This window comes from Chlorocebus sabaeus, chromosome X (genome assembly GCF_047675955.1).
Source record: "Chlorocebus sabaeus isolate Y175 chromosome X, mChlSab1.0.hap1, whole genome shotgun sequence".
Classification (NCBI taxonomy): domain Eukaryota; kingdom Metazoa; phylum Chordata; class Mammalia; order Primates; family Cercopithecidae; genus Chlorocebus; species Chlorocebus sabaeus.
The window spans coordinates 15,896,360-15,910,843 of record NC_132933.1 but is presented as its reverse complement, the minus strand read 5'-3'; the positions used below and the strand labels follow the sequence as shown (position 1 = coordinate 15,910,843).

Sequence of the window (14,484 nt, the reverse complement as noted above, 5' to 3'; positions counted from 1 at the left end):
ATCATAAATGAGTTGGTATAACACTGAAGAATGTGATTTTAATTATTTAATGTTATTCATGTGTAATCAAACAAAAAATTTTGTTGAAAATCCCAGTATATTTAGAAGAGCTAAACAAATAAATACTGCACACCAGAAACTAGAACTTGACCAACTTTTTGTTACCTATAAAGTATAAGCTGTTGCTTAAACATGTTTTACTTCTCTAATTAGTAAAAGTAGGCCTTTAAGGAAAAAAAACTTTAAAATTTACCTAAAACTGGCTGGGCATGGTAGCTTACTCCTGTAATCCCAGAACTTTGGGAGGCCAAGGCAGGTGGATCACCTGAGGTCAGGAGTTCAAGACCTGCCTGGCCAACATAGCAAAACCCCATCACTATTAAAAATACAAAAATTAGCTGGGTATGGTGGCAGACGCCTATAATCCCAGCTACTTGGGAAGCTGAGGCACAAGAATCACTTGAACCTGGGAGGAGGAGGTTGCAGTGAGCCAAGATGGCGCCACTGCACTCCAGCCTGGGCAACAGAGTGAGACTGTGTCTCAAAAAAAAAAAAAAAAAAAAGTGAACTGCTTACTTTCTGTGCACCTTTCCTACTGGGACAGTCTTTCTGAGAAGTGCTTTAAATACATGTTAGAAGCCAGGGACATGTAGCCAGGCATGGTGGCATGCGACTGTAGTCCCAGCTACTCGGGAGGCTGAGGTGGGAGGATCTCTTGAACAGGGAAGTCAAGGCTGCAGTGAGTATGATCATGCCACTGCACTCCAGCCTGGGCAACAGAGCAAAAACTTGTCTCAAAAAAAAAAAGTCAGGGACATGAATTAGGACTGGGGTGGGTAGAGAGTGAGTGGGGCTGCTGGAGACAATGTTCCCATGGCACTGACCCTGGTTATCAGTCTTTGAGCAAGTACTATCACTTGCTTTAATTCCTTCGTCCTCATCCTTTGCTCCTTTTGAATCTGATGATTTCTAGGAATGAACGTTCTTTATGACACATGCTGTATATTATTTGGTTTGAAGCAGGCTTGAATTTATGTCAGTAAGGCAATGTTCTTTTTCAAAGCTCTCAGTTCTTAAGATATCACAACCTGCACAAAGCACGTGTAGGGCTGCTATTATCCCTTCAGATCAATAACTCAGTCACTACTATGAGGTATTAAGAAAGGAATTTAGGAAGACAAGCAAATCTTTAGGGCTGCATCTATTCTGGCAAAAGAAGAACAGTAGTGAAACACAAACATATTTTAATAAAAACCATTTCAGCAAGTGAGTTCTTACCAAGCAAAGAAATCCCGGACTACTCTACCCAAATGTTTTCATAAAGGTTTTAGCTATGAGGCAATCAGATTCCAGGAGCTACAGGCAAACAGAGAAGGCTTGGAGGCTGGGGGATGAGTAGATGTGGGATGAGTAGATATGAGCAACAGGTGGACACAGGAGCATTTACACAAATATATTAGGTGCCAACTAAGTGTTCCAGAATATTCACGGAAATATTTATTTTAATGTCAAATCCCTTCACAATTTAAGTCAACATTTGAAACATGTCAACTACATACACCTGTCTCCTAATTAAAGTAAAACTTAAAAGGAGATACTGAAAAACAATGGAGAAGGTCTCACTCAGCAAGAAATGATACTGTTTAGAATCTCCTACTTAAATAACAATCTCTTCTGCTACTCTTGGTGACTTGTTTCCACAGAGTACAGTAGGGAAAGAGGAAAAATAGTAACTTAACGTGGAGGAACCTGGCAATCACTACTTTAGATAGCTGAGTTACGGCAACACCAACAGTGGTAAGTCATGCTGATAACATTCACCTTTGATATGATATGAAATGGCACTTCATCTCTCGTCTTCCAAAACTCAGTAACACCAGTCTAATCATGAGGAAAACATCAGACAAATCCCAATTGAGGGACATTCTACAAAATACCTGACCGGTAAACCTTAAAATTGTCAACATCACCAAATGAAGGAAAGTCTGAGAAACTGTCACAGCCAAGAAGAGCCTGAGGAGAAATGATGACTAAATGTAATGTGGGGCCAGACGCAGTGGCTCAAGCTTATAATCCCAGCACTTTGGGAGGCCAAGGTGGGTGGATCACTTGAGATCAGGAGTTCAAAACCAGTCTAGCCAATATGGTGAAATCCCGTCTCTACTAAAAATACAAAAAAATTAGCTGGCCATGGCGGCAGGAACCCCCAGCTACTTGAGAGGCTAAGGCAGGAGAATTGCTTGAACCTGAGAGGCAGAGGTTGCAGTGAGCTGAGATCGCATCACTGCACTCCAGCCTGGGTGACAGAGCGAGACTCCATCTCAAAAAACAAAAAAAAAAAAATTAATGTGGCATCTTGAAAGGGACCCCGGAACAGGAAAATGACATTAAAGAAAAACCGAGAAAATCTAAATAAAGTATAAATTTTCGTTTAAAATAATGTATCAATATTGATTCATTAATTGTGACAAATTACACATTACTAGTGCAAGATGTTAACAATAGGAAAAATGGGTGCAGGGTATATGGAAACTACATGATCTTTGTAACTTTTCTTTAAATCTAAAATGATTCTAACATAAAAATTTTTGTTTAAATACTTAAAAATATTTCTTGGTTATCTCAAGAAAGAATCCCCATTCAAACTCTGCATCTAACCACATATCAGAGAGAGAATCAATGAGCCCTGGACACCTGTTGTACGAGAAAGAAACCTGCAATTAATTTCCTATGGATCATCTAATAGTCATCAGATGGAAGTGGTTTTGTCAAAATAGTGTCTTTGAATCAAACATGAAGCAAATTAAAAGCTAGTGGCAAAATCGGGGATGAGCAACCTCTTTTAACAATGTGGTCAATCCATCAGCAACAACTTGATTGTGTAGCACAATTCTGGAACCTGAACAGCCAAGAATATGCACATTCAAAAATTGCTAATGCTTCACAATGCTTTAGATACAAAATCAGAAACTACAATCTACGCTTTAGGGGGGAAAAAAAGTTTTGTCCTTTTACAATAAACATTTTTGAAAAAATTAAAACCCTCCAATAGTTACTATAGAATCCTGGACTTACATGGCACTATATAAAAGTCAGAATTCAGAAGGCAGAAGTTAGAGAACCTTATTTTTTAAAGTTCAGGTTTGAGTTGACTTGTTTACAGTTCAGTTCGTCAAGTAGAGCTTGTTTACATTCCAGCTGACATCTGAAGACATCAACTGATAAAATGGGGAGGGGGCAAAAAGCAGTTCATTATCCAGTGTTGGTCAGAAACAAAGCACTTAATTTTATAAATAGGTAAAGAGGTGTAAACTGGACTTTATACTTTACTTACAAGGTGTTGTGAATGTATGGGTGCCCCCTCCAACCCCAAATTCTTAATATTGAAATCCTAACCCTCAATATGGTATTAGGAGGTAGGGCCTTTGAGAGGTGATTAGATCACGGCAGTACAGCCTGGAGGAGTTAGTGCCCTTAAAAGAAGTCAGACAGTTCCAAAGTGAATGGACACCATCCTGTTTGGAAGGCTGCTACTTAGATGAAAGAAGGTAAAAACAGATCCACCCAGCGGGCTGAATTGCATGCAGTTTTTCTAACAGTGATGGAAGAATTGAACAATGGTGCAAACCCCTGTGTTTGGGTTTTTACTGATTCACGGGCAGTGACCAATGGCCTAGCCATATACTCAGACAAGAGGGCCATGGACACCTGGCCTATTAAAAGAATGCCCAAATGAAGCATGGCCCTGTGGAGATGTGAGGGCGCATTAAAGGAGAGTAAGTCAGTGCCCATCAGAACTCCCTTCCAGGTTCAGAAGTCGACTGGAATAGACAAGTAGATATCCTTGTGTGCTCCCTTGAGGTGGCCACCTGGGCCCAAGAAATGAGTGGATATGGGGGTATTGTAGCACTACAGAGATGGGCTGAATCTAGACATGTTCCTTTTGCACCCTCTCAGGCACAAAATGCCAGAAAGAGCTGTTCTGTTTCTCAATAAAAGAGACAGAGATTGCTGATGGCTGCAGGGCAGATTCTCTGGTGGGAAGGCCCTGAATATAGCTGGCAACTGAGACTAATGCTGGTAGCCCTGTGGGAAGGCTAAAAATGGGACCTGACAGGAATAAACACTGACTCTGGAGTGGGCTTTGCTTGTCTAATGAAAGATGAAAATGCTCAGAGTACCATAAAAAAATATAGAAGATATTGCATGGATTTGGATTGCTGGCCATCATTTTTTCAGACCAAGGAACACATTGCACAGCCCACAAAGTCCAACAATGGGTAGAGAGATATTCTCCTTAGAGTAACAGTTTGACAGAGAAGTAGAATGGGCAACTGAAACCTTGGTTGTCTAAAACAGGGAGATAAAAGCATGAAGGGCTGGCTTACACACCTTCATGAGTGTGTGTGCTCACACCTCAACATGAGAGGGACTACAGTGTCCCTGCTAGATTTTTTTTTCTCTGTTTTTCTGGTTTATCTGGGGAAGAGGGGGTGGGGAAGATACTGGTATGAAAGAAAAATGCATCCTGGAACCCCAAAATCACTAAGCTAAAGGAAAAGTCAAACTGGGGACTGCTTAGGGCAAACCTGCCTCCCATTCTATTCAAAGTCATCCCTCTGCTCACTGAGATGAATGTGTATCTGATTACTTCCTTTGGAAAGGATAATCAGAAACTCAAATGAATGCAATCTTTTGTCTCTTATTTACCTATGACCTGAAAGGCCCCTCCCAGCTTCAAGTTGTCCCGCTTTTCCCAACTAAACCAAGGTACATATTGATTGATGTCTCAGGTCTCCCTAAAATGTGTAAAACCAAGATGTACCCGGACCACCTTGTGCACATGTCGTCAGGACCTCCTGAGGCTGTCACAGACCGTCCTTAACTTTGGCAAAATAAACTTCCTAAATTAACTGGACCTATCTCAGATATGTGGGGTTCACACTGACATGACCATGTAGTTCCTGCCGAGGGAGGACTGCATTAGCATAATGACTACAGTTTGTTCTTTCTTCCTCAAATCACCTCAGGAAAAAAATATTAATTTTTTCTCCCCTACCTGATGCAGTGGCCCTAGGACCAGGGCTGCAAGTACAAGTGTTAGAACAGCAGGGATGATTTCTAAGCAAAAAACTGAAACTATGTTTTTAAACCTTACGTCAAAATTCCTAAGGTCATCATGGATTGTGCCTTCAATCCATCTAGCAAAATTGGGGCTAACAGTGATTGCAGCTATATTGCCTGGTGGTAAAAATAGCTCACTAGTTCTGCACCTTTGTAACCTTACCCTGTCTGAATGGGAGTAGACTGAGGAGGAGGTACTTGCCAGACTTGTACTGCTGCCTGCGATCTAGACCAGCACAGTGGCAATTCCAATGTCTCTTCCAATGTGGAAAAAGTTACGGTGCTAATGGAGAGAAGGAGAAATACTAGCTGAAATTAAAGAAATGAATAAATGGGATATTGATTGAGGGAAATTAAATATTATGTTACCAACTCAACAGTTTCAGAGCAAGAGAGAACACTGTCTATAAGCTCAATAATCCCAGATGCCTGAAAGGGTAAAGCTATATATATTTACCAAGGCCACTCTTGCTTTTGGAAGCTGACAAGATTGAGAGGAAACCCACAAACAGGAGTGGCCTCATCCTTGAAGACATTCATATACTATGATGGGTTGAAGTAATTATTAATGACTGTGCATAGTATATACTTTTACGTGAAAAATCCATAGTCAAAAACCAGGCGGTGGCCTGTCGTATTACGATATATATTTCATCCATGGTTCTGGGCTCATAACTTCCACAGCCCTTGTTACAGCATTTTGTTATAATGTTGGGTATGTTAGGACTCAGGGGCAGGCCTCTGACCTTTTCCTGTCCTCCTTTCTTATTGTAGGTCTTAAGAGCCTTGCATGAGAGGGTCCCACCCTATACCCTGGGGGAAGGAATGCTGATGTCTTGAAGTTTTCATAAAAACCCAAGGGGTTGGGGTTCCATGAGCTTCCAGATAGCTGACATGTGGAGGTTCCTGGAGGGTGGCACCCCCAGGGCGGGCCTGGAAGCTCTGAGCTTCTTCCCCCATACCTCACCCTATGCGTCTCTTCATCTGTATTCTCTGTAATACCCTTTATAATAAACCGGTAAGCATTTAAAAAAAAAATTAGCTATAAAAAGAATTTTCTTTAAGGCCAAAGAGTTTGCTATCCCTCTCTCTCTGATTTCAACCAGAAGACAGCAACTGCAAACCGGGAAGAGTGCCCTCACCAGACATCCTATCTGCCAGAGCCTTCATCTTGGACTCATCAGGCTCTAGAACTTTGAAAAATAAATTTCTGGGTTGTTTAAGCCACCCAGTCTGTGGTACTCTGTTACAGCAGCCTGAACTAGGGCAAAGTCAACCTTCACTCAGTATTTTAATAGAACACTGGTTTTCAGTTTTATTATGCATCACCATCACCTGGAGGGTTTGTTAGACTACAGATTGCCATGCCCTACCCACAGAGTTTCTGGGGTAGTAGGTCTGAATCAGGGGCCTGAGAATTGCATTTCTAACGGCTCCCAGGTGATGTGATACACTCTTGTCTTTTGTAAACACTCCAACAAAATTAGAAAACCTATCATCAAGTGTAAGGACCTAAACAAAATTCAAAACTAAATTTACATAATTTGTGAATTTTCTGCTTTTTCTTTTGCAACAAATATTTTTTGAGCATTTATTCCAGAGCCCAGAACTAGACTGGACACTGGCACTGGGTGGAGTAGTGAGTAAACTACAACACATGCTTTTAGCCAGGAAGAGTGGTTCACGCCTGTAATCCCAGCACTTTGGGAGGCCAAGGCAGGTGGATCACCTAAGGTCAAGAGTTCGAGACCAGCCTGGCCAATATGGTGAAACCCCATCTATACCAAAAATACAAAATTAGCTGGGCGTGATGGTGGGTGCCTGTAATCCCAACTATTCAGGAGGCTGAGGCAGAAGAATAGCTTGAACCCAGGAGGCAGAGGTTGCAGTGAGCCGAGATCGTACCACTGCACTCCAGACTAGGCAACAAGAGCGAAACTCCATCTCAAAATAATAATAATAATTTTTTAAATGCTTCTTTATTTTTTAGATGTTGTTCTAGAGGTGGGGGGGCTAATAACTGGTCTCGTAATTCATTAATTACAATTGCAGGAAGAGGTACATAAGAGAAGTACAAAGTGCTATGAGGCCCTGTAAGATTGGGTGGTCTGACATTAGCCTGGGTCAGGGAAGGCTTCTTTAAGGAAGAGACACTTGAACTCAGTTCTGAAGGAGGAGCAGAAATGGGGTCCTCAGGGAGACAGCATTCCATATAGTGGGAAAATTGCACACAGTAGGAACAGAATATAGGAGGAGGGTAGATCCCTCAGGGAAGGCCAGAGATATTGTTGCAGGCAGGCATGCAGAGCCTAGCAGGCAGAGTAAGCAGTTTGAATCGTGCTCTAAGTATGAATGGAGCTACTAGGGATTCTTAGCTGGAAACTAACTTCATGTATGTTTTAAAAAGAGTCAGCCTAGCTGCTTTGCAGAGATGAAATAAGAGTAGCAAGAGTAGATCCAAAAAACAATTCAGGGGACCACAATCTGTGGAACTGGGTGACGGACTGGGTAAGATGGAGCGAGGGAAAGGAAGAAAGATTCAAGGCTAACTCTACAAAATGCTGTGAAGTGATTAGCAGTGCTTTTTCCAATCTGAATTGAATTTTTCCCTATGGCATAGTGTGAGAGGAAAACAATGGATTTTATCTGTGCCTGGGAAAAGATGGGGCTTAAAAAATACTTAAACAGTAGGATGACAGATCAAATGTTTCCCTTTTCCAAGAACGGAAAATTCCTTTTGAGAGCATTATATATTGAGCTCGTAGTTAGCTTTAATATCTCCTTTCACAATTGTGGAAGCAGACTGACAGGATTATTCATCTCATGCCATAGTTTCTGAACTATAGCAGCATCTTCCTTTTAACTTCTCATGGCACTTGTCACTTTCTGTCTTGGATTTTCATTATATAACAATGTTTCTTATCTCCCTTCAAAAACTGTAAGTTCCCTAGTGAAACATAATTTACTACAAAAATAAGAAATCCCAAAGACAATCTATGTACTCCAACCTAGGGATGTTGTAAGTAGGAAGGGGAATAGAGAAAAAAATAGGCAGAAAATTATTTTCTTTTGGCTCATCAAACAAATGAGTTATCCTTAAAGTGATACAGGAAAAGTTTTGTTTTTTAAGTACTTATGTATTTTAAGTAAAAATGTTTGAAGCAGCTATCAAATATAATTAAAGAAATAGTAAAAGGTTGGAAAATATTGCCTGTTGTAATTGGAAAGGCTACTAAGCAAGATGTGGAAGATCAAGGGCAAAAACGAAAATACTTCCACTCTTTCATGTCACCACATCCTCAAACTGCACTGACAATGGCTAACTGAAGTTAACTAGAGCTCTACAGCAAACTCAGACCATAAATAATTTCTACCCTGAGCAAAAATCTATCTCCCCTCCCTCACCACCCCCCTCAACAAATACCTCTACAGTCCAAGTATGTGCAACACTCTTAACTGTGTGGCAGAAGAATCTCAGTCCCTCCCTTCTTTCGGAGCTAAGCTTTCCATCTAAGAAAATGCCAAGACAAGGTTGGGCACAGTGGCTCATGCCTATAATCTCAGCACTTTGGGAGGCTGAGGGAGGTGGATATGAGTTACTCAAAGCATATGTAGCTTGAGCCCAGGAGTTCAAGACCAACCTGGGCAACACAGTGAGACCTCATCTCTACAAAACCAAAAAAATTAGCTGGGGTCATGGCATATGCCTGTAGTCCTAGCTACTTGGGAGGCTGAGGTGGGAGAATCGCTTGGGAGGTTGAGGTTGCAGTGGGCTGTGGTTGCGCCATTGTACTCCAGCCTTGCTGACAGGGCAAGACACTGTCTCCAAAAAACAAGAAAAAAAAAAAAAAAAAAAAAAACAAGAGAAAATGAGATACTTCAGTCCAGGTCCTAGCATAACTCATTAATTTAACATTCATTGGCCGGGCGTGGTGGCTCACACCTGTAATCCCAGCACTTTGGGAAGTTGAGGCGGGTGGATCACAAGGTCAGGAGTTCAAGACCAGCCTGGCCAAGATAGTAAAACCCCGTCTCTACTAAAAATACAAAAATTAGCCTGGTGTGGTGGCAGGCACCTGTAATCCCAGCTACTCAGGAGGCTGAGGCAGGAGAATCGCTTGAACCCAGGGAGCAGAGGTTGCAGTGAGCCAAGATCATACCACTGCACTCCAGCCTGGGCAACAGAGTGAGACTCTGTCTCAAAAAAAAAAAAAAAACAAAACAAAAAAAAACAACAAAAAAAAAACAACCAACAACAAAAACAAAACAAAACAAAACAAAAACATTCATTAAGGCCTTGTATTACTTGCAGTAGGTGAAACTGTGGCGTAACGGTGTCTTTCCATGCTAACTACTTTCTGATGGGGTCTGATTAGGTCCAAGACTCAAGCATGTTAAAACCAACCATGCATTCTTATAGGCTTCTTAACAACCCAAAATGGTATTTCGTGCTCACAAAACTTCATTTGGGGATTTATTCAAATGACACCTCAGCGAGGCCTTGGTCACCCTTTGAAAAACTGCAACTCTCACCCTCACCCCTGACACTTTCTATCGTCATTCTCTGCTTTATTTTTCCTTTATCACTCATCACTAGCATAGGAGATATTACAATTACGTTGTTTACTGCCTGTCTCCCTGTCCACTGGATTGTCCTCCCAAATCTGTTCTTCCTTTCTTCCTGAACACCTGGCTTTCCAACCAGAAACTACATTTCCCTGTCTCCCTTGTGGCTAGGGAGGGCCACGTGACTAAGATTTCTCCAATGGCATATGTGAAAAAGTAACATGTGAAAGTTCCTCTCACCTTCCTAAAGAAGCTTGTCTTGGACTCCCTTTTCCTTCATGCTGGTTGGAACCTGAAAACCAAATGCTGTGAAAGACAGAATTGACCCACTCTGCCTGGAATGCTGGATGGCCTCATAGAAAAGAGGCTGCTGGCCGGGAGCAGTGGCTCACGCCTGTAATCCCAGTACTTTGGGAGGCCGAGGGGGCAGATCACGAGGTCAGCAGAACGAGACCATCCTGGATAACACGGTGAAACCCTGTCCCTACTAAAAATACAAAAAATTACCTGGGCGTGGTGGTGGGTGCCTATAGTCCCAGCTACTTGGGAGGCTGAGGCAGGAGAATCACTTGAACCCAGGAGGCGGAGGTTACAGTGAGCTGAGATTGTGCCACTGCACTCCAGCCTGGGGGACAGAGCGACATCCTGTCTCAAAAGGGGAAGGGAAGGGAAGGGGAAGGGAAGGGAAGGGGAAGGGAAGGGGAAGGGAAAGGGAAGGGGAAGGGAAGGGGAAGGGAAAGGGAAAGGGAAAGGGAAAGGGAAGGGAAGGGAAGGGGAAAAAGGGGAAAGGGGAAAGGGGAAACGGGAAAGGGAAATGGAAAGGAAAGAAAGGAGGCTGCTTACCTTCTCTGGGTTGTTATATGCCAGAGAACCAAACGTCTATAATTTTTTGGCCACTGTATTTTGGAGCTCTTTGTTACATTATTTTACCCTGTACCCTAACAACAGCTTCCTATATTAGAATGTAGGGACCAAAAGGTCAGAAAATTCTGTCTGTTTTGCTCATCAGTCCATCCCTAGCAAGTAGAACAATGTCTGGCATGTGATAGGATACTCAATAAATGTGTGTGAATGGATTACATAGACAACTTTATTATCATCACCCTCCACATCTCCAAATCACCTTCACAGCTACCAGAAGTTAGATTACAAAATTCAAATGCTCCCAAGAAGTTCCTATATCCCATTCACTGCCATCTTCCCCCCGTTCCACTGAGTGTGCCCTTCAGCCCCACTAGCCTCCTTTAAGCTTCTCCAATGTGCCTGACTCTTGCCCAACTCAGGGTCTTTGAGCAAGCTGGTTCTAGTATCTACTCCCAAACCCCTTTGCAGAAGTAGTCCTCATTCCTTCAGTTATCTGCTTAAATGTCATCTCCTCAGACGGAACTTCCTGTTACCCTATCAAAACATATCCTATTTCTGCTATCTCTGTATCCTATTCATAACACTTATGAAAATGAGTAAATAAAAAATGTGTTGGGTTTTCCATTCTAAACTGGATTATAAGGTTCATAAGGACAAGAACCACTTTTGTTTTTATTTACCACTTGGTCCCCATTGCCTAGCATAGAGTGCCTAGCTGGTTATAAATAGGCAATAAAGGAGTAAATGAATGAACTTCACTAAAGATGTTGCGTGTTTAAGTATGTTGGGGTGGATATGAGTTACTTAAAGCATATGTAGCTCTCCATAAATACAATATTCAAACGTCCTTGACTACCTTCCTGACAATAATGTAAGTGTCCATTTATGGGGCTGTAAACCAATGCACAAGCTGGCAGGTTATTGCTTTCGTAGAAGGATTATCACTCCCTCTTTCTACTACTAGTTTTTAGTTGCTAATAAGCAGGTAGAATTTTAATGACTCCTTTTGGTATGATGGACTAAGTAGCTTTTACTAGGATGTTTCCAATGCAGGCTCACACGGGCATATAATTTAAAATAAATGATTATTATACTTTAGGACCAGGCCAACTGGCCTCCCAGGACCCAGGACTAAAGCTCCTCTGCTTTCTCAGGTCAAAGTTTCAGTTAATCAACTTGCTTCTAAAGTATGTAACCTGAGATTGCTCTCTAAAACTGTGTGGGCACCAGCTAAACTGGGCACATGGAACAATCTGGGGGTACTCAGTGACAGAGACTTTAAATCACACTGGTTTTGGTTTTTTTGTTTTGTTTTGTTTTGAGACAGAGCTTCACTCTTGTTGCCCAGGCTGGAGTGCAGTGGTGTGATCTTGGCTCACTGCAACCTCCATCTCCCAGGTTCAAGCAATTCTCCTGCCTCAGCCTCCCAAGTGGCTGGGATTACAGGCACCTGCCACCATACCCAGCTAATTTTTTTGTATTTTTAGTAGAGACAGGACTTCATCATGTTGGCCAGGCTGGTCTCGAACTCCTGACCTCAGGTGATCCACCCACCTCGGCCTCCCAAATTGCTGGGATTACATGAGTGAGTTATTGCACCTGGCCCACACTGTTTTTAAATTTGAGATATTTATGGATATACATGGAGTTTCTGTATCTGGTCGGTGATGTGACGGCAGATATACAAACTTATGCATAGGATAAAACTGCATAGAACTAAACACATATACACACACACATACACACATCCCATGCACACACACACACAAATGAATACAAAATATGGAAAATCTGAAAAAGATTGGTGGACAGCATCAACATCAGTATCTTGGTTGTGGCATTAAAGTGCAATTTTACAAGATGTTACCATTGGGGAGAAATTGGGTAGAGTACGAGGGATCTCTCTGCATTTTTTCTTACAACTCCATGTATATCCATAAATATCTCAACAAAATTTTACATCAAAAATGCTGTTTCAACACCGAAACTCTAGGATACTACAGAATTCAGCTGGTTACTGAAGAAAACAGGAAGGAAGACGCTGGGGAAATGAGAGAAAGAGAAGTAGGAGTAAATATGAAACTTCATAGTGGGAAAGGTTACTAAAAGAACACTGCATTCCTGTAGCCTGCACGTCCTTAGAAACGCCTCATAGAGTAACTGTGGTTTTACTTTACTCACAGGACTATTGCTAGATCTGTGGGAAAGAACTACAAGACAGTTGCTAAAAGTTTGAAAAAGACAGTTACTAAACATATGAAAGACCTGATAATCTACTTTTTTACCTTAGGTATTGGCATATTCCACACATCTATACTATTCTTGAGTGTGATCACTTAGGAATGAATATGAGTTGAACTTATTCATGTTAAGACAGGGTGTCAAATTGAGAACCAGGCAGATCCACCACCTACAGTAAAAATGACCCTAAATTGGTTGAAGAAATTAGATCCCAAAGATTCTTGGTGAATTCTGAAGTCTTTATCAGTATATCCATATTAAAAGGAGATGACAGAAGCCAAAATAAAAGAATTATGGGATGCCTGTAATCCCAGCACTTTGGGAGGCCAAGGTGGGCAGATCACAAGGTCAGGAGATCAAGATTATCCTGGCTAACATGGTGAAACCCTGTCTCTACTAAAAATACAAAAAATTAGCCGGGCGTGGTGGCAGGTGCCTGTAATCCCAGCTACTCAGGAGGCTGAGGTCGGAGAATCACTTGAACCCAGGAGGCGGAGGTTACAGTGAGCCGAGATTCTGCCACTGCACTCCAGCCTGGGTGACAGAGCAAGACTGTCTCAAAAAAAAAAAAAAAAAAAAAAAAAAAAATTACGGGCTGACAGGACCACTGGATTAAAATAAGCATCAGTTTCATTAAAAAGGGCTAACTTGAAGGTAAATCTTTTGACTCCAGCTCTTTAGAGGATCTAAAGTGACCTTGATGGACAGTGGAAGAAATCACAAAATGGAATTCCTTGAATAAAAATTTGTTGACTTTAAATAATTTTGCCTAATGTTACATATACACGATTAAAAAAAAAAAAACTCTTTAAAAAAAGAAATTAGAATCAGCTGGGTGTGGTGTTGGGCGCCTGTAGTCCCAGCTACTCGGGAGGCTGAGGCAGGAGAATTGCTTGAACCCAGGAGGCAGAGGTTGCAGTGAGCAGAGATCGTGCCACTGCACTCCAACCTGGCAACAGAGCAAGACTCCGTCTCAAAAAATAATAATAATAATAATAAAAATAAATAAATAAATAAAAAAGAACACTGCATACTCTGAAAACACAGTCACATATCTGAAATCTGCTTCAGTTCACAGTGTCAAAGAGTAAGAGAACAGAACACTTGTTAGGGAACATCTAGTTCCATACCTGCATTCTGAAGACCTGAAAAGTGAGGCTCAAAAAATAATTTGCAAAATGTTAAAAGTTTTAGAAAAAAGAAACAGGAGACTAGCTTCCCAACAATGGCACAGGGAAGAATTGCTTAAACAAGATACATAAAGCAAGCACTAGCCATAAAGAAAAAGACAGAAAAATTTAACTACATTAAAATTAAGAACTTGTCTATCAAAAGGTACCAAAAAAAAAAAAAAAATAGTAAAAGGAGAAGGCAAAGTATCTTAGAGAAGATACCTGCAACATAGATAACCACAAAGCTTTAGTGTTTTGAATATGAAAAGGACTCTTAAAGTCAATATGAGAAAGATAAAGGACCCAACAGAAAATAGTCAAAGGAGATAAATATATAAGGAGAGAAACATAAATGGCCCATAAACATATGCAAAAATGTTTAACTTCATTAGTAATCACAGAAATGCAAATTAAGATCATCGTGAAACAAAATTTCACACCCAATAGATTGGCAAAAAGAAAGAACTCAAACAATAGCAAGTGTTGAGAAAATATGAATCAATGGAAATTCATACAA

The 14,484-nt window shown here is 41.2% G+C and overlaps 1 protein-coding gene and 1 non-coding gene across 7 annotated transcripts in view; one reads left to right on the top strand and one right to left on the bottom strand.

Annotated features, from left to right (window-relative positions):
* Positions 1-14,484, bottom strand: part of ATP11C (ATPase phospholipid transporting 11C (ATP11C blood group)) — a 202,657-nt gene that overhangs the window by 165,757 nt on the left and 22,416 nt on the right. The window lies entirely within an intron of this gene.
* LOC119621011 (small nucleolar RNA SNORA18) lies at positions 12,675-12,777 on the top strand. Its single transcript, XR_005237549.1, has one exon. It is a non-coding gene; the product is annotated as a small nucleolar RNA SNORA18 (small nucleolar RNA).